We start from the raw sequence: 6252 nt of genomic DNA on the forward strand, positions 1-6252 counted from the left end.
TCAAAAACAACTTCAAACTGTATTTCTGCCTATTCTCCAGCAGAAATATACAGATTTTATTATATTCAGTCATTGTTCAATATCAGGAAAAGTAGACATCAGGTTAAGTCCTGAGAGTATGGTCACATTGTTTCTATTATATTGATCAACAAGTAGTGATAACCTGACAGATAACTTCCAATAATAATAAATGAGTATCATATGTCTGCCTGCATAATAAGTTGCTTCAGTTGTGTTCAGCTCTTCATGATTCTATGGACTGTAGCCCACCAGGCCCCTTTGTCTGTGGGTTTCTCCAGGCAAGAATACTGGAGTGGACTGCCATGCCCTCCCCCAGGGGATCTTCCTGACCCAGGGATCGAACCAACGTCTTGAGTCTCCTGCTTTGGCTGTTGGGCTCTTCACCACTAGCACCACCTGGGAAGCCCTGAAAATCTCCTCTATCCCAGACACAACTCTTGGCATTTCATGTATTATCTCTAATGCCCAAAACAACCCTATCAGAAAGGTATTATTACTACAAGTGAGGGAATTTATGCACAAAAGAGACTAAAGATTTTCTACCAGGTCAAACAACTAGCAAAGGGCAAAGCCAGGAGCCTGAAAATGTCCCTTGGTTCCAAAGCCCATGTGAATTTATTGAACTCATTGGCAATTACCTACTCTCCTTGATAATCACCCTTAATTTGTTCTACAGCAGTCTTTCCCTGGGGGAAAGAGCATAAATATCAAGTTGGCAATAGGGGCAATTATCTCCACAAACACTGCCATCCAAAGCCAACCCAAAGCAGATTGAATTGAAATGAAAATTCTCCCAGCCTTACTGTGGATGATTGGTTTTGATTAGCTTTCAAATGGTACAAATTGTCCTTCTGAGTTTTTCCAGGAGGCAATTAGAAGTTGTGGTTTTTATTTTTTCAGGCACTTTAGACTCCAGATTGTGACAAAATAACTGTAAGTAAAAAAAATTGATTTCCAGGTCAAATGGCAGCCTCTGGTAAAAGGGTCCAGAAATTATTTTTGAAAGAAAGGCTGTCTATAGAAAACTGTTTTTCAAGATAGCATAGATATGTCCTAAGATAAGAATGAAAAACAAGCTATTTGGATTCCCTCAGGTAAATCTAAGAGAATTTAGATTAAAATGTATAATAGTCATAGTAGAAGGTAAGAAGTTATCTACATCAAAGGAATAGAGTTTTAAATAAGAAGAGAAGTAAAACACAGTTTAAATAAGAAGAGAAGTAAAACACAGCCTCTTAGGTGATAAATGCAAGAGTACTGACGCCTAGTTTTTACACGTGCCCTTGTTTATTTGGAAAGTATACCTAGCATGTTCTTGCGACTTCAGGAGTTGAACATGCTTGCCTGTTCCTCTTCCTGCCTTCCTTCCACTACTCAAATATTGGCAAGCGTAGCAGTAAATAGAAGCTTAACAAACTTTTCATTCAGTGGTGCATTCTAAATATTCTAAGATTCGTGTATTCATTCAACAAGTAGTTTTTGCAGAGTTAAAATTTTGCCTGTGACATTATGTTTGAGCCATTTGAACTTTATTTTCTGTGTAAGATTAGGGATCCATTGCCTTTTTTTTTTTTTTCTTTCGAGATACTCAATTTCCCAAAACATTTATTTAATAACCTCTTCTTCTTCAACTGATCTACAGGACCATTTTTGCCATATATCAGATTGACATAGATATGTAGGTTGGTTTTTTAGGTTCTCTATTATCTTTAATTTTGCCTCAAATATCATAATAATGTCAACACTATGCTGTTTCAGGTATAACATATAGTTTTACAATATTAGAAAGCTCTAGAGAAAATCTAAATATATGACAGGCAAAGCCCCACACTTTATTTTTCTCAGTTGGTAGTATCTTGGTTATTCTTAAGGCTTTGGAATTTCATATTAATTTCAGAATAAGCTTGTCAAGTTTCATGAAGAAACTTGTTAGAATTTTGGTTCACATGATATCGTGACTAGATCAAATTTGTAGACAATTGACATTTTTTTAATATATTGTGTTTGTTTACCCATGATCATGGTCTAGAATGTTATTTATTTTCTTAGGTGTTATTAATAACTTTCATTAGAGTTTTATAGATTTATGTACAAAATATTTGCCCATTCATGAGTCAGTTATTTAAACTAATCTCTTCCTTTTTTTCTATACACACACACACACACACCCCCTATTGGTTATGTTTCTCTAGAAAATCCTAATCAAAATTTTGGTGACTCTATGGGAACGTAAGGATGTGTATTCTGGATTGTTCCTGGGTTTTCTGCCCTTGGGTCTCTAACCTGATTAGTTTTGAAGACACTGATTATTCTGTTTCTAGCAATAAAGCACTGCTAGCTCATGGTGTGATGTGGCAATAGAAATATGCAAAAATATCACCACTGTATACTCATTATCAAATACATAGGTAGGGCAAGGATCCATGTGACTATGTATATGATACTTTCATACATTTTTGTCAAGCTAACAAATATGAGATTGGTTGATTTCTCCTAATGTCACTGAACAAAAGGAAAAAAATGAGCTCAGGAATTTGGATATTTAAAGACAAACAAAAAGGAACACAGAGTAGTTATATTAAGGGTTAAATCACAGCCCACTGCAGTTGCTGACACAGCATGCCCTGAGAGGAATGAGGATGGGGAAAACAGGATAAGACATGCTGAGCTTTGGAACAAACAGGCCACTGGATAGTTAAACATCTCAGGAAGAACTTCAATAACCCCAGATTTGTGCATCTTCCCATACATAAGAAAGCTCTAAAATCATTGTGAGATACCTGTTCTTTGTGATTAGCAGTAATCTTTTACTAAGATATTGATATATATATGCTTGATTACATTTTTCCTAGCCAAAAAATTCATATATATATATGTATTGGCTTCTCCTCTGCTTCTTCAGAGCTGGTTACTCAGAGGTACTGAGAAGCTATCTCCCCAGCAATAATCCACAAAGAAGACCCTGAATAAAACTTAAACTCGCAACTGTCATGTGCATTTTTCTTTACACTTACAAATGCAAATGTGTTATGCATTTATGTAAATTTTTAATTTACATAAATGTAAATTCCTAGCTTATACAACACATAAATGACCTGAAAAGTTCTTTTTTTTTTCATTTATTTTTATTAGTTGGAGGTTAATTACTTTACAATATTGTAGTGGTTTTTGCCATACATTGACATGAATCAGCCATGGATTTACATGTGCTCCCCATCCCAATCCCCCCTCCCACCTCCCTCCCCATCCCATCCCTCTATGTCTGCCCTGAAGGAATATTCCCTATTTCTCATAGGCGGTGTTGAGAGTGCTGGAAAACAGAGCCAAAATCTCATCCTAAAGTGGCTGAATTGTTATAATGAGTGAATTAATACAGTGCAAATTGAGTTCCCAGGCTCATAGGTTATTTACTGTTACAATGATGGTATTGATTGGGAAGGAACATAATCCTGAAAATTGAAATAGGAATATGTAGGAAGACTCTGACGAAGCTGGGAACATGGAGCCCCTAAATTTTGATATCTTCTTTGCCAGTAGAAGTAGTCTCTCTATCCCACAGTAGAAGCAACCTTTCCACCCCTATGTGAAATTAACCTTGAGACAGCTGCCATGCCAGATATGCTGATTCCCTCAGGATCCACCCCCACGACACCTCTTTGCTTCTCCATCTATAACTAGACTCAAGTCCCAGCAGGCTCCTAAAGTACAGTGTGTGGCCCATAAGGATGTATGCTACACATCAAAGTAACTACCTAAGTTTTCTAATTTATACAGGCAAAAACTCAGAGAATTCATGTGGGAATGAATATTAAAGATATGGAATAATCATGGAAAGAACAAAAAGATCAAGCCTAATTTGTTGAATCTCTCCCACTAAGCAGAAATTCTGCACTTGGTTGTAGCTCAGGGAGTTAGAAAGGGTTCCAATAGTTTGGTTTGTTGGTTGGTTTAAATATGGACTAAAAAGTAGTCCAGAATGAGTAAGCTAGAAATGCCAGACCTGCCTTGATTTACTGTAGAGGAAGGGAGATTTAGGGACTCCCTAAACTCAAAGGTTTAGGGAGATTGGAGTCTTTGAATGGATTTGTCACCTAAGAATTATTCATCCCCCATGGAAGGGTCCCAGAGCCACCTTTATGTCCTCCCAAATTCATATGTTTTGCAAGGTCTAACACCCCACCACCTCAGAATGGGACCTACTTGGATATAAGGTCTATACAGTTGAAATGAGGTCATTAAGATAGGCCCTAATCCAACATGACTGTAACCTTATAAAAGAAGAAATATGAATGCAGAAACACATATAAAGGGATTTTGATATGAAGAGACACCAAGAGAAAGATAGTGATCTGTAAGCCAAGAAGAGAGTCCTGGAATAGATCCTTCAGAAGGAACCAACCCACTGACACCTTGTTTTCAGATTTCTGGCCTCCAGATTTGTGAGACAATAAATTTCTGTTGTTTGAGTGACTCAGTTTGTGAGTACTTTATTATAGTGGCCCCAGCAAACTAATATACTACATTTCCAATAAATGCTATTTTAATTATTTTTATTACTACTGCATTTTGAAATGAATAGAATCATTGAACACCAGTAAAATTCATCAAAGCTCTTTTATGTGCCAAAAAAGCAACTGCCCAACCAGGAGCATTATGGAATTTAAGCTTAAAAGCACTAATTGTACACTTAAGAGTCTATAAGCATTTCTTCCTACATCGATTAATAGACAGCTTTTCAACTCAACTCTTTTCTTACCTCCCTCTCAAGTTTATCTTACCAGGATATTTTGCTGGCCCAGTTTTTATTAATATCTATGTGTAAAAAAAAAAAAAATTACATCCTCAAGTTTTTGAAAGTGTGGAGACAGAGCCCCATTAAAAGCAAGAAACTAGGGTTTATTGCTCCACAAGATGGAATCACAGCATCAGTTCAGTTCAGTCGCTCAGTCGTGTCCGACTCTTCGCAACCCCATGAACCACAGCACGCCAGGCCTCCCTGTCCATCACAAACTCCAGGAGTTCACCCAAACCCATGTCCATTGAGTTGGTGATGCCATCCAACCATCTCATCCTCTGTCATCCCCTTCTCCTCCTGCCCTCAATCTTTCCCAGCATCAAGGTCTTTTCAAGTGAGTCAGCTCTTCACATCAGGTGGCCAAAGTATTGGAGTTTCCGCTTCAACATCAGTCCTTCCAATGAACACCCAGGACTGATTTCCCTTAGGATGGACTGGTTGGATCTCCTTGCAGTCCAAGGGACTCTCAAGAGTCTACTCCAACACCACAGTTCAAAAGCATCAGTTCTTCTGCGCTCAGCTTTCTTTATAGTCCAACTCTCACATCCATACATGACCACTGGAAAAACCATAGCCTTGACTAGATGGACCTTTGTTGACAAAGTAATGTCTCTGCTTTTTAATATGCTGTCTAGGTTGGTCATAACTTTCCTTCCAAGGAGTAAGTGTCTTTCAATTTCATGGCTGCAGTCACCATCTGCAGTGATTTTAGAAAAATGTTTTAAAAATAAAATATTTCTAAGAGTCCTGATTGCCTCTCTTCTCCAATAAATGTTGAGCAAGAGGCTCCCAGTAACCACAAGACACAAGCAAATACAAATACAGGGGGTTCCAAAGTCTTAGTGAAGTTCTGAACTTTCATAAACGTGGGAGTACAAATGTTACAAATTTACAAACATATCATTTGAAAGGTTAATTATTTATATTGCTCTCATACTTGTTTTTTGTTTGAAGAATGAATTTTTAATTTCAAGTTTTTGTTTCAGTAACTCTGCAGATGAAATTTTTTAAGTAAGAAAATTTTGTTATTCAAGATTCACAATTCTAAACGAGCACAAAAGAAATGGAAATAAGTTTTCAAATGATGTCTCTCTCTTACATTCATAAGCATTTATACTTCTTGAGTTTCTGAAACCTTAAAAGCTCACTCAGACTTTTGGGATACTCTGTCATTAATTCACTTTTTTTCTTTTATGAGTCCTTTTCTCCAGTATGATCAAATAACTTTTGTTTTCATGGTAGGAAAATATTTGTTTTTCAGTTCTGAATGTAGCACATTCCAGCAGGTAGATTTTGTAGCTGCCAATTAAAAGACACTGTTCAGCAATGACCCAGAATGATAAGCCAGACTTTGTCTCTTTCTACAACAGATCGAAATGTATATCTATCAGAATTCCTCTCATACTCATCACCACACTGTAACCCTGGGACTTCAC

This window comes from Cervus elaphus, chromosome 3, assembly GCF_910594005.1.
Source record: "Cervus elaphus chromosome 3, mCerEla1.1, whole genome shotgun sequence".
NCBI lineage: Eukaryota > Metazoa > Chordata > Mammalia > Artiodactyla > Cervidae > Cervus > Cervus elaphus.